General features: G+C 40.7%; 1 protein-coding gene across 12 annotated transcripts in view; it reads left to right on the top strand.

The window, feature by feature from the left end:
- PTPN5 (protein tyrosine phosphatase non-receptor type 5) overlaps nucleotides 1–15,149 on the top strand; it is a 64,690-nt gene that overhangs the window by 5,462 nt on the left and 44,079 nt on the right. For 6 of the 12 annotated variants that reach the window (XR_014521983.1, XM_083486833.1, XM_083486831.1 and 3 more), the window contains exon 2: nucleotides 12,932–13,005. The exons of 5 other annotated variants lie outside the window; for them this stretch is intronic. The gene's annotated coding sequence lies outside the window, so the exon portion shown is untranslated. Of the gene's footprint in view, nucleotides 1–10,391; nucleotides 10,507–12,931; nucleotides 13,006–15,149 lie in introns of those variants that run through there. One more of the 12 variants, XM_083486836.1, reaches the window with a different exon arrangement.

Below are 15,149 nucleotides of genomic sequence, written 5' to 3'. Positions count from 1 at the left end.
GCTGCCTTGTGGTATTTTCACTATTACTTCCCAAATCTGAACCCCGCCTGTGTGCAATTCCAGAAGAGTATTTCACCTTCTGCATGTTAGTGGTTGATAATTTGGCAGCCACAGTAAGGCATAGCACAATTCCCACACCACCACCATTTAGTAAGTGGGCTCTCTCTGTCACTGAGTAAAGTACATTGGCGCACTATAACACTTGCCAATAAGCGCTCTAGTATTGTGCTTTCTCCTCCATATGTTTTCAGGTGGAAAGCGGGAGTGTGGGGAGGAGGGAGCAGAGAAACGATTGATGCCAAATCTGCATCTGTGTTAGACTCAAAATTCTGCTTGCCAAAATTGCAGCCGAGTTCCTTAAATAACAAAATTAGCTTTTCTAATTCCCGTTGACTTTTTCTAACCTCCACAGACTTTTGCATAAAAGGCACAAGCGTGAGCATTTATTCTTTTTAACACAAGGGGAATCCCAGGCAATAGGAAGTCTTGATTCATATATTTAAGCAATTTTACTCCACACACTTGCAGTTCAGAACTACAGTACAGAGAAAATGCATTACATGCTATCAGCGCAGTTGATACAATACAAGCAGAGACTTATTATGTAGCAGCTACCTACTTCTTAGTATATTGGGAAATGTGTTATATAGTTGTGCTATTAAATTCCCATCTCAAGAGCTGTATGCTATACATTACTATGAAGAATGAAATTAAGGAATTAACTGCCTTCACATAGACTGACTGCATATGTCTTGCAGCCTCAACAAAGGAGTAAAATTTCTTGATACCCTAAGTGCCTGTGCCCTAGAGCAGTTGGTCATGTAACAGACTAGAGAGATGGCAACTCTGGGCCCTAATCTTTAAGTAGCACCCAAGACCTGGTGCAATATGCAAGTGTTACTGAAACAATTGGGAGCAGTGACCATAATGCTATTAAATTAAATCTACAGTGGTACCTCTGGTTATGAACTTAATTCGTTCTGGAGGTCTGTTCTTAACCTGAAACCGTGCTTAACTTGAGATACCACTTTAGCTAATGGGGCCCTCCTGCTGCCGCCGCACGATTTCTGTTCTCATCCTGGGGCAAAGTTCTTAACCTGAGGTACTACTTCCGGGTTAGTGGAGTCTGTAACCCAAAGTGTTTGTAACCCAAGGTGTTTGTAACCCGAGGTACCACTGTACATTTAAATGTACCTTTTAATCACCAATCGCCAAGTAAATCCAACATGGTAGCTTGTGATATCAAAAGAGGAAACTGTCCAGAAATGAAGGGATTGGGGGGGGGGGGTTATTTAAAAAGGTGAAAGGCAAAGCCAAGAGGGTCAAATGAAACCAAAACATCTTCACTGAGCTATGACTCCAAGGTCTCATTCCTTGCCAGGCTTTGCCAGTTCAGACCCCATGAGTGTATATGCAACATTATTATTTTTTTAAAAAATTCCCCAACGTGCATCACTTTACACTTGTTTATACTGAATTGCATTTGCCATTTTACCACCCATTCACTCAGTTTGGAGAGGTTATTTTGGAGCTCTTCACAACCTTTTTGTTTTAACCACCTTGAACAATTTAGCATCATCAGCACACATGGCCATTTCATAGCTCAGTCCTAACTCTAGATCATTTATGAACAGGTTACAAAGCACATCCAGCAGGGACTTCACTTTCTCTATTCCTCCATTGGGAGAACTGTCCATTTATTCCAGTTCTTCTTGTTAACCAGTTCCTGACCCACAAGAGGAACTCTCCTCTTATTCCCTGACAGCCAAGCTTACTCAGGAGTCTTTGTATACCATCCTTGTTTCACTGTACGTATGGAAGCCAGAGAGCTGTGGCCATTCATGCTACTAGTTTCTAAACCTAAACACACCAGTGAATAAGCCCCATTGATCATAGTAGAATTTACTTCCAAGTGAACATGTGTAGGATTAGTTATGGCTATTAATCTTTAATGTGTGATGCATTCCTAAATCTTATGAATAAATATGAGAAATGCAGAGTTTTAAAACATTTTCAACATGTCATAGATGATTTTACGTACAATTACTTTGGGGAATTTTTCCCCTCACCATTTTTTATTAACCCTGCTCCCATTCCAGACCCGTTTTGGAGAGGGAGGGGAGTTCTACCTTACAATGCATAGCTATGTAAGTCTACTCAGAAATAAAACCCATTTAGTTCAATCAAACATACACGTATCTAGGAGTATAGGATTGCAGTCTGAATCCATGTCTGATAAGTGGCACTTCTTTTAAAATATCACATGTTTCTCTACTTCTACACTGAGCTAAATATGAAGCATCTAAGGACTGACTTGTTTTTCTGTTACCTTTGCTAGCTGTTATTGGCTTCACTAACACAAGTGATACAGTGCTTCTCTATTGGCCAGGATTCAACTAGCCCTGCGCTGCACTAGTGGAAGCTTATGCAAGGACTACCATTGGGGGTTTTCCCCTTCCCACCCCATGGTCTCTGTACACTTCCCCCAAATCCACCCGGGGTGTGTGTGTGTGAAGAACCTCCAGAGCAGCACAGATAGGAAGGAGAATGGGAATCACTTTGTATGGCAAGCTGAAATCTTGTCCTGATGGACCAGTGATGTTGAACTTGAATTCCTCCATAAGGTCCCAATGGATGGCTTCTGTTCTGAAGAATAAAAATGATGAGGCAGAGTTTATGTTAATATTTGAATTTTGATAAGTCGTTAAAAATAAAAACCTACTTTTTTTTTAGTTTGTACAACCTCTACAACTTCTGTAAAACTTAAGGTGACCCATTCTTTCCACTGTATAATAGAAATCTACTTTTTCCAGCAAATTAACACTTTGAAAGCTTTTTAGTGGTAAAGCACCCCAGGCAAGTGCATTGCTAGGCAATTATAATATGCTACCACTGATATATAAAAGGTGCAAGGCTGCAGACCAAAATGGCTTTTAGCACCAGAGGGGAAAAAACACTGTAATTGCCTTAAAATGCAGTGCCTGGAGTGTCTAGCTTCCATTATGAACTGGAATTCATGCATTTTACATGTGTGCACATGCACACCACAGAGAGAGCTACCTGAGAAAAAGCAATTTGTGAGTGTGTGTCATCACATAAATAAATGGCACCAATAAACCAACAGAACGTTTAAAAGTAATAGATATAATTTGCATGTATATGCTTGCAAAGTTGTGCATCTGAAATTTAGGGTGGTTCCCACCCCCACCCCCATCCCTAAAGTTTAGCATGTGAAAGTTTTTGAGAAATGCTGTGGAGTCCTTAAGACAGTTGGATGGTGCCTTGTATGCCGCCTCCTGGCAACTCCTGCAGCCAAGCTGGTGCCAAACGTATTGCTCTGCTCTGCTCTGCGAGGCTGAGAGTGGGGGTCTTGTCATCTGGGCAGCCCAGGACCTTCATGCAAACTGCCTAGGCTTGTGCCCTGAGGAGGTCACTGCAGTGCTGTTAACGCATCAGTTTGACTTCACCCCCAGAGGCAACTTCCATTGCCTCTCAAGGCAGATAGATGCCAGCTATCAGTGCAAGCTTTTCTATTTGCCAAGTGGAGCAAACCCCCTTTCCTCCCTCTGAATGCTGTTCTGGGGGTTCTCTTGTGCCCCTCAGAGCTGATTGAGGGGTACAGGGGAATGAGGGGAGGAAATCTGGCTCTATATGTGGGGTAGTATTTCCTTGCCACTAGCCTCCTACATCACTAGGCTTGGGGTGACATTCCAAGACCAGATACCATTTTGTTGAGACTGCGTCATGAAACACAGGCAAGCTTATGTACTGTTTGTCACCTGGAATACATTAAACATTCCCAACCCTTTGTGTGATCAGATGCAGCATGCAGGTTTCAAAGATTTCTCTTGCAATCCCACCTAGACCCTTGGCACTGAAAAAAGCTGCAGTTCTCCAGATTGTTGCATTTTAGTAAGCCTGGAGGCGTATAGAATGCTCAGTGACTTAGAAAGAGAACAAAAACAGTGGCCTAGCAGAATTAGGTAAATTTTTGAAAATATTTTCTGTTCATATATTGGTTGACTCTGCAGAGTTTACTGCAAACACAAGCAACTTCTTCTTCTTTATTGAATTTATATACCGCCCTATACCCAGAGGTCTCAGGGCAGTTCACAGAAGAAAATCAAAATATATAACCACAGAATACACAGTCAAAACAAAAATACCCCACATTTTGAAAGGGCATAGGATATCAGTCAAATCAACCAAAGGTCTGGTTAAAAAGGAATTTTTTTGCCTGGCACCTAAAGGTGTATCATGAAGGTGCCAGGTGAACTTCCCTGGGGAGAGCATTCCACAGATGGGGAGCCACTTCAGAGAAGGCCCGTTCCCATGTTGCTACCTTCTGGACCTTTCGAGGAGGAGGCACACGAAGAAGGGCCTCAGAAGATGATCTCAGGGACCGGGTGGGTTCATATGGAAAGAGGTGGTCCTTGAGGTATTGCAGTCCTGAGTCATTTAAGGCTTTATAGGTCAAAACCAGCACTTAGAATTAATAGTTAGCTAGTAGTTATGGCTGAATGTACTGGACATTTTTGCCTGCATAGGTAGCTGTTGCAGAAGAATAACCCTGAGTCAGCAACCATAGGCACACTTGGCTATGTAAACAAGCTGTTTGATATATTATTGGGGTTCCATTTGTAAATTCTCTTTAAATATTTTGTGATGTGGCAGGGATCTGGTGCATAGTGTAAAATTCACTATGTTGTGCAAAAAGATGTGGGACTCTGGCTTGGGTGCTGTGCCTTTAAAAGCTGTGCAACAGGTGAGCATTCAGCACAGATGCTATATTTCCCTAGTGTGAACATGTAGTGAAGAGGAAATCTTTACATGTTGAATTTCTGCCTATTAAGAAGCTTCACGTACAGGCAGATGCTCTGGATGCAAATAACCACTATTCCTAAGAAATGTAAAATTCTGATCTCCAGCTATGAAGTGTGTGCCTGGCCTAATTTGGACACAGGAGAACACATTGAGAAAATTCTAATTTCCTAGAGAGAGAACTTGGTGCTTTTCAAACAATAGATCATCTGATATTTTACATAGCAGCCAGACACATTCTAGGACAAGGCTGGCACACCCAGGGAACATCTAGAGTTTCTGGAAATTAGTACCCTTACTTTTTGCCTGCTGCGTCTGAAAATGTTAACTGTAATTTGGAGGAGCCAAAAGCAATCCATCTTTCTCTGTTGCATACTGCCAGCCAGAGTGAGCTTTAAAACAGGAGCATTTAGGATGAAATCATACTGAGGGCCAGACTAGAAAGAACTGTCAATTGCACATGGAATGGGGCGAGGAAGCTTAACTCTTTCTCTTCCTGATATGGCCCCAACAAGAATCCCTTCATAGAAGCTGCTATTTGCATCTCGAGGGAAGCTCCCATTGGTGCCAGTAGAGGCCTCTCTGGAAATGCAAATAGCAGCTGCAAATAGAATGAAACTTCAAATCCCCCCTGCCCTGGTCCTGAGGCTGCTGCTCTGCCTTCTCTGTGGCTACTATCAAAAAGTACTGAATCTGCTCATCAACTGAATTCATTTGCCAGGTCCAGAGCTGCATGGGCTGCTGCAGCCTTAAGGGAAAATTCTGCAAGACTGAGCATAGACCCCTCCCCAACAAGAGCTTAAGGTGGTTTGGAAGAGGGATTGCTGCCCATGGTGTACACACTTTCCCGCTAGTGACCCTGGTAAACACTGTAAGGTACCCTGATGTATTACAGCATCTTTAGAAGGATCAGACCACTGAGAGGTTAATTACATGAGAGCAGGAATGAAAGACCATGCGGTTTATCCACTGAAAGCTAAACGGGACCTTAAATTACAGTGACATTGCAAAATTCCAGTAAGGAAATTATTTTGAGAAAACATGTTGACATTTATTTTTCACCCCTGTTAGAGGCATATGTTGTTGATTTTCAAGTATGGGAAGCCGGCAAACAGGACCTAAGTACAGCAGCATCACCCTCACTCTTCATGATTCTCAGCCGCTATACACAGGTCTCCAGCCTTGAATAGTAGTAGAACATGTTGCTGTATGGTACTCTGTGTGGAGTCTTTGTTTTGAGTACCAAGGCTGAGGTGTCCTCAGATCCATTCCTGGTTATCCCCAAGTTTTCTTTATTTCAGCAGTCTAATTTATATTAGGGGAGTTGCTATTGTTCAACTACTTAGAGGTTTGTTTGTTTTTACAATCAAACAATATATAAATATTGTTCAATAAATAAAAATAAACAATTGACTCTTTTGTTGTGACTAGATCCCATTCCATAGTTTCCATCAGAACTTGCTCATGACTGAATTTTGCCCTTTGTGCAGAACTGTTCCCTTATTAATATATTTTTATTATATTCCAAGTGGTCAGTCTTACTTTTGAAAACAGCTGAGTACAAGTTATTTTTAAAAGGTATGGAAGCTCTAATGCACATACTAGGTTCCCTCCACCAAAGAGGTTTCGCTTTTCAATGAACAGAGCCCACTTGCTTGTGTATTCCTTTGTACAGCTCCTTTCACTGAAATAATAAATGAAGGTGCCCATGTATTCTACTATTGCATACTGTATCAACAATGCAGACTATGGGCAGTCTGGATTGGGATAGTATGGTGGCAGAAATGATTGCAAAAAAGATCATAAAGATGCCAACGGATATTTGCATTTACTGTCTTGAGTATCTGTGAGTCTAGTGTAATATGGCGTGTGTGAATGATTTTTTTAAAATAGAAGCTGACTTTAAACTGGGAAACATTAGCCCCCACCCAAAAAAAGAAACCACAGTCACGACTTGCCAGGTAAAAAACCCACCCTCTATTAAATAGTAAGCAACTTCTGGTGTGAATCATATCCTTTTGAATATGTTTTCTAGGTGATTGAAGTCATATGGGTTGATTGATAGTTGAGTTATATAAATGTAGGTTCCTACCCCACACCCTAATTTAAGTACACAATGGATATCAATATTTTTTTTTTAACCTATTAAGCTCTCTTCCATACAGTAACTAACAAAAGCCACCAAACATCTTAAAAATAGTGTTGTTATCCTGATTTTGGTGGACCACAGAGATTGCTGATTTTGGTCGACCATCTGCCAGGTTTGTAAGACAAGCCCTCTTGAATTCTTGGTTGGAATCCAATATAGTGCTAAGTAAGCATTCCTCAGTGCAAGAATTTCTGCTCATTCAAGAAAACATTCTCCCCCTGTGTACCCCCTAAATATGTTCTAGGGGTTACTCCGACCCCCCAGGGACAGATTTGGGGCACAGGAGGAGAAGGGAGGAAAGACCTGTTGCACAGGTAGAAATCCTTGTCCTGACAGGATAGGTTAGTTGAATCCTGCCCCTTCTGCTGGAATTCAGTATCTTTTCATAGTTGAAAAAACAAACAAACCCTGACCAGACAGGCAAACTCTTTGGCTAATGATTGACACTAAGGGATGCATGTCGCTGCCGTAATTAGTGGCCATTGGTTACATATGCACCCTCCAGGTTTAGATGCTGTATGCCTCTTGAAGGCAACTGCTGTGGAGCAACACCATATCCCTTTATGTGCTGAAGTATATTTGGAATCTTTTAGAGTTATGCTCTGGGTTAAGAGAGAGAATGAATGGAAATCTTTTTCCATAATCTTTATCAATGCCGATTTTCATGTTGCCTTTTATGAAACCATCACTGCCTCCCAGTGGTACAAGCTAGCATCAGATATGAAATAAAAGAGAGTTTGTGAGTGCAGGAGCTGATGAAGTATGTGTAGCCAATTTTATCTGTTATTGTGTTTGATATTGGTATGCTGAGTTTTGTTAGACTGTTAAGACTGTGACGGTGTTTTGGACAGCAAGAAGCACAGTGAGATACAGTATATATATAACCCCAGCTGAAGGATAAGATGATGCAATATTGAATACAGTCGTACCTTGGTTCTCAAACGGAATCCGTTCTGGAGGTCTGTTAGACTTCCGAAAACATTCAAAAACCAAGGTGCAGCTTCTGATTGGCTGCAGGAGCCACGGAAGCATCGTCAGACATTCGAGTTCCAAGGAACGTTTGCAAACCGGAACACTCACTTCCAGGTTTGCAGCGTTCAGGAGCCAAAATGTTCAAGTCTCAAGGCGTTTGACAACCAAGATACAACTGTATTCAAGCTATTTTTTAAAAAATACTATGTGGAAGAGAGACTTTATAATGGAGACATCTCCCCCCCACCCCACCCTGTTTGTGCCCATGATGGTGCATTGGGCTACACCTGGCTGAAACTAAGCAGACTTGGGCAGTGGCGTAGCATGGGGGGTGCAGGGGGGGCCGGCCGCATCGGGTGCAACATCTGGGGGTTAGGGTTAGGGGGTGCAAATCCACGGGTTAGGGGGCGCAAATTACTTGCCTTGCCCCGGGTCCTGACAACCCACACTACGCCACTGGACTTGGGTCTATATGTCACCTTGGGTTCCATGATGGAAGAATGGTGGAATCCAAATGTAGGGTGGGATGGTCATCATCATAATCATGAAGCTGGAACTTCTGTGTTAAAATCAGCTAGCTTAATAAATAAGTACTTGAGAAAGTTTATGCATCTGACTATGTCTGCATTAAAGGGGACGCAGGTGGCGCTGTGGGTAAAACCTCAGCGCCTAGGACTTACCGATTGCATGGTCGGCGGTTCGAATCCCCGCGGCGGGGTGCACTCCCATCGTTCGGTCCCAGCGCCTGCCAACCTAGCAGTTCGAAAGCACCCGCGGGTGCAAGTAGATAAATAGGGAACGCTTACCAGCAGGAAGGTAAACGGCGTTCCGTGTGCTGTGCTGGCTCGCCAGATGCAGCTTGTCACGCTGGCCACGTGACCCGGAAGTGTCTGCGGACAGTGCTGGCTCCCGGCCTATAGAGTGAGATGAGCGCACAACCCTAGAGTCTGGCAAGACTGGCCCGTACGGGCAGGGGTACCTTTACCTTTTTATGTCTGCATTAATGTGTCAAAGCAATTCTACCCGTAGGCAAGTAAGTGTTCAGATTTGTGACTCCTTTTTGTCTCTGCTGTCACAGGAAACCTTTATAGGAAGAGTAGCAGGATCCCATATTAGCAGGATCCCATGATCCAAGGTAGCTACAAACTGTAATAATAATAATAATAATAATAATAATAATAATAATAATAATAATAATAATAAATAATTAGACCTGTCAGTAGCTCTTTTTGTTGAGTGTATTGTTTGTATGTTGTGTTTGTAGGTGAAATATTCATAAAGAATCACTGAGAGTTAATATCTGGTTCTTTTATCTGTGGTCTTCATAATTTTGCAGGTAATTAGTAGGCAGCTACATGGTATATGCCAACTATGGACTGAGTAGTATAATAGATGAATGAAAGTATCAATCCTTATACAATATATAGCCAAACGTTTAAATGACAGAGAAGTCCTCCAGCGGTTCCCTCTTGGAAGAAGATATGAAACTACATTTCTGTGATGTGGAATTGCTCCGTTGCTAACTCAGCTAGACAGCTAGGTGCTTGAGCAGAATGGGACATTTCTTCTCAGGGTCTAATAATGCATGGATGACCAGCACATCCACCCAAAGAGGCTTTCCCTGATGTCCTGCCCCCTCCTGAAATCAGGTTTGCACTAAACCTATTGTAGACAACAGAATGCATTTTTCAACACTAATTATGTCATGGGAATGATTTGGGAACCCCCAGGGGATGTACTCTGTCACTTGAAATATCCCCAGATTCACCCTCCTGACTTCTTTCCCTGATCACAGCATTCAGCACTCTGCTGCATGGCCACATTCTAACCTTTCCTTGGGTAGCATTTGCATGGTGAATATGATACGTGATGCTAATGATGTAGCTGCAGCATTCTCTATTTCCTGTTATTGTGATTTTTTTAAAAAAAATGTGCAGCCAGAGTCTCTGAAATCTCCTCAAGTCCATTTCTGTATCTGTGGAGGAGCTGGGTCACACATTAGGTTGTATGAGCAAATACGTTCTCAGGGATGGTAATGCGAAGAAAATTCTATAACATCTGATTCAGCCCACACTTTCCTGTCTCACACCTTAATGTGTGCCAGTTCGAAATTGCTGTTAGATTGGTTCTGAGTCTTCTTTGTGAAAGAATCTATATTAATGGACTTCTTAGAAATTGGTCTACATTTTGTATTAGAAAATGATTGCAAGTGCTTTCTTAAATTGTGTTTGGAAGGAATAATTGATACATAATCACATTTGATGATGAGTCTCCTTTTTATTTATTTATTTTTTGCCAGGATGACAGGCTACTTAAAAATATAACAGCACTGCAGGATCAAGTGAAGAGTTCATCTAGTCTAGCAGTCTCTTCCTAACATTGGCCAGCTGCATGCTTCTGGAAGGCCCACCAGGAGGCTAAATTTTACAAGAAAACAACGTGGTGGTGTGACCACTTTTCTGAAAGATGCTGTCTTGAATATTGCCTCTGGTCATAGTGAACTGCTGTCCCATAGAGATGCAGTTCTTGCACTTGGATAAAATCAACACTTATATGATTTGAGGGTAGCTACATTATTGGGTTTAATTCTGTAGATACGTTTTATTATTCATGTAGATTATGCACGTGTGTGACTCCTAGGATGAATCAGAGCACATAGTAATAAATATCTCTGCTTAAGATTGTTTCTTGAAAGTCTTAACAGTTCTCACTTCATGATACTGGATTCTTAAATGCAATTGGCACTATCCACCCACCTTCATTTCTGTGAAAGGTTCCCCTACCCCGCAAAATTGTTGCCTCTTTTGTTAAGAAGTGTGGAGAAAGGATTCCTGGTAGAGTTGCTCTGATGTATAAAATGGCTTTTCTTTGTCCATATGTAGTATTAGTAAACATCCTTTAGTGCAAAACTTACTCTGAATGAAGTTGAAGTCCTTACATGTACAAGATATTTCAAAAGTGCAACTGGTTTCCTCATATATTCAGTCACACTTGAACTTCGGAAATATTTGATCTTTCTGTAAAGGATACATAAAAACATGCCTTGCCCTATTTTTCATGGAGCAGCATATTTGCAGTGAATAGTTTTGTATAGTTGGAGTGGCCATGTGTTTTAGGCAATGGTTTGCAGTCGTGCCAGGGGAGCCACTGCAGCAAAAGTGAGGGACAATTCTCTGAAGTGTGCTATCTTGATCCCTGGGGCAAGTAAGATGAGCCTTCTCTAGATTTTTGCTTCTGTCTTTAGAACCAAGTACGCTGCAGAGCAGTTTTCAGGAAACCTAATTGTTTGACCAAAGCATAATTAGAAGTTCATGGTGGAAATATTGACTCAGACATAAAAATATTGATTGCATATGTTATGTGATTAATTAAGGGATCTGTGGGGAACAGACTTCTCATTCATGGATTATTGCTCTAGAAGTGCACCAGCAATTTTGCAAATGGACCATCTCTTTTCATTTTTGTCCCTTCTGTTGTCTCTATACCCACCCCACCCACCCCATTACTGTACAGAAGCATTTTGATTCAGCTAAATGTGAGGTTCAATTTTAACACTTACTTGCTTACTTAGTCAAACCCTTATTAGACATTAAAAATATAGACCATCATAAAACATCCATTTATACACATCTCTCCCAGTTTGCAACTAATAATTATATCTCTAGTTTCCTCCTCTTTCACCCTTGGCCACTCCTTTAGTTTATCTAGTTTGTTATTGTTGGACTCCTTTCCATGCAATTTATTGTGTAGATAATTAAATATGGAAATGAAATACTGAGACAATTTAGATTCTGCAGTTGATGGGACAGCTGCTTGTTCTCCAGCTTTCAGACCTCCATGTACTCTCAACTAAAACACTTTGTTATTTTTGTTTTGAATTGAGTCAGTTGGGACCATTTTTGGGTGGCATCTTTTTGTTTCTTTTTGGCCAGAACTAGGTGATATTTTCTTTTTTCATCAAAGTAGGAAGGTTCTAGTTTGGTACGGTTATCTTTGGAAATTTGGCACAATTTTTTTTTAAGTTGAAGACATTCCTCGTCGAACCATGGACTAGTTCTGTTTTTAAGTACCCTGACTTTTGGAGGAGTGTTAAGCTCTTCAAACATTTTGAAGATTTCACTATATACTTCCAGAATGTCAGTACAAGAATTGATGTTCTTTAGATTAAAGAGTAAAGGTAAAGGGACCCCTGACACCGGGTTCCTAAAAACAACTAAGTTTTTGCCCCACTACTAGAATCATTTCCTGGGATGATTTTAGATTTTAGTTTGCTCATGTTGACAAAAAATTGTGTTGTTATGATTAGTTATTTCTAAATCAAAGCTTAAATTTATAGACATCAGCTATGGTTGGTGATTGTTTTTGGTGCGCGTCCCAATTCTAAAGTTCACTATCAGATTTACAGTGTCACAAAGAACCAGCATATAGTTGATGACCCTACACCCTGGTGGGGGGGTATGTAAATTCCCTGTTTCTATCACCATCTATTGAACCATTCACAATTTGTGAGTTAAAATTATTACACAGCTCAAGCAAGCATATACCTTCCCTATTTATACCTTGTCTCTAGAGAGTCTTCCTATTTTCATTGAATGTGCGACACCATTGGTGGTATTCCAATTTAATACTCACCCTAGCATTAAATTGCCCACTATCATTAATGAGGTGTTTGGGTTTCAATGTAAAAGTTTAGTTGTGACCAATTCTCAACAGAGATATTACTTGATGGACAAGGAGGGATATTGACATTTATAAGCAGCAAAATATCATTTTTGGAAGTTAAAAGTAGAGCTTGTGCAAATGAAGAGATTTTTTTCTGTTTGACTTCAAACCCTAGGGTGTCTTTAAACAGACCACAAAGCATTGCTTTAGGCCGGCCCTTGGAGTTAGGTTTCGATGCAGGGATCGTATAAGATCGTATAACTCCCCAAATGCATTTCTCATTCATACTCCATGAAGAGCACACTTTTTCTTTCTTTCATGCTTTAGGAGAAGGTGGTAGTAACTGATGATTCAGCTGGGAAAATCCTGGAATTGTAGTACATAGAGTGACTGAATGCTTGGTAAGTTTATAGTATCTGCCATTTGCATAGAAAAGGAGCATGAAACTGTTCTCCAAATATGTAACAGGAAGGTCAGCTTTGATCTTGTGTGATTTAGCAGGAAATCTAAGAGGTTTACTACAGGTTTCTATTTGTCGGTTCAGGGGAAATCCCACATATATATTGTAACATGATGTCGATCCTGTGTAAGCGATGTCAGGTATATAAACTAATATCACACATAATCTTCACACAGGATTTGTGTAATTCCTTACAGAAGTAACTTTTATATGAGAATTTTGTAAGTTGTGAAACAAGCTTTTAGTAAGGCCTGCACAGTATAGAGGCTGATTACTCATATTCCTGAATTGGGCCTTTCCTTTTTAACATCCCGGCTGCCATGTTGTTTGGATTGCCTTATGACAGCCACCTCTGTAATGACAGATGATGAAAAGAATGCTGTCTGACTTCTACGTAAAGGAAAAGTAAAAATAAAACAAATGATTGTCTTCCTTAGCAAAGAATACAGCAAGGGCAGTACGCCAATAAACTACGCACACTGGATGACTAACAGGGCTCCTACAATATCAGTGTAGGCAGGGAATGTGCTATGTTGCCAAAAAAGCACACCATAGGTGCTTCCGAATGCTTTTAGCCCCTTAATGCCTTTCTCAAAAATCAGATTTTGAGGAGAATGGTGTTCATTCATGCTTGAAAAACAATTTTGATAATAAATCATTTTAAAACTGGTGGCCTTAGATTTAGTCCAGATGAATCTATCTGAAGTCACAGGGCTAATTTGGCTTATATCTACATACTAGGCTGAAGCCTGGACTGTACATTGTTGCTTCTTATTAGTTGAACAATTGCTTCTAAAGATAAATAGTTGGGCTTCTGAGCATGTGTTCAATTTTCTTTCACTGATAACATATATGTAGTGTATATGTTATTGACTTCAGCAGTTGCTTCTAACAAATGCATAATAATGAAACCATTAAAAATAGCTAGGCATAAGAGGAGCATCCATAGAAAGTTACTTGTTTGATCTCAGAGTATAACTTCTTTCCCCGATGCAAGGGAGATAATTTGTTGTTCTGTTATGTGCTTTGTTATACAAATGCATGTTTAGTGGTCTACACAAGTTGTGCTGTAAGTACCTCAGTACTATGTAAATATGAAGTAGAGCCCATGAGTGGGAGGCAGGACACAGTACCTATCCACCACTACATATATTCCAAGTAACTCCCCTGTGTACAGAAATCATGTGATAGAGGTGCCTGTGTGTTGAAGGTCAAAGTCTGCTAACGGAATGGGAAGTTACCATAAGGCCAGGAAAAGCCTGGGACCAACCACAGTCAGAAGGGAGTAGAAAAAGATGGTGTTTTAATTTAAATATCAAATTCTGAATTTTGCACATCCACAGATTTCCAATACAAAATATGGCTAGATTTCATATATGGGCAAAAATATTCCAATGCATTGGACTAATGGCTGAAATCACCAATAGTTTTTTGTTGTCTGCTACTGCTGCAGTTAATTAGGGCTTGTTTTCTATCCTCATTAATTCAGTTTAGAACTTGAAATCCCAACTTCTTTCCCCACAAATGTTTAAAAGCAGAGCAGTCTCCCTTTGCTTAATTGAACATTATGATGCTCTGTCTCTGGCTCCAAGTTACCATGTGTGGAAAGCTAAATGAAAGTGTAGCATGAGATAATCTTCCCTGATAAAAATCAAAGGCAGGAAAAACTAAATCTCGAACAACCCATTGTCAGGAAATAGATTGTAAGAGAAACCTGAATGGGTTGTCTTGTATTTATTCCAGAGATTTTGGGGTTCTTACTGGATATGTACAAGGTCTGAGCATTGGAAGTGGCCCTTCTTCCTGCTCAGCAATGTCTGCACAAACAGCTGTGGCTTCCTAGTCCTGTCTAGAGATTCTGACTATTAAAACTGGAATCTTCTTCGTGCAAAGAATGTTCTCTTCCACAGACCCTCGCTACAGTTTTCTACCAAGAGAATGACTTATCTTTCCAAGAAATCTTACAGAGGAAAATATATGATAGAAATTATGGAAGAGACATGGAAATAAAAGACTACACTTTGGAAAAGAGCATAAATTTTAGATGCCACCCACTGACCACTCTCCCCTTTCAGGTCCTTTGAA

This window comes from Podarcis liolepis, assembly GCF_965112155.1.
Source record: "Podarcis liolepis genome assembly, chromosome: 1".
In the NCBI taxonomy this organism is placed as follows: domain Eukaryota; kingdom Metazoa; phylum Chordata; class Lepidosauria; order Squamata; family Lacertidae; genus Podarcis; species Podarcis liolepis.
Note: the sequence above shows the minus strand (reverse complement) of the source record. Positions and strands in the feature narration are given on the sequence as shown.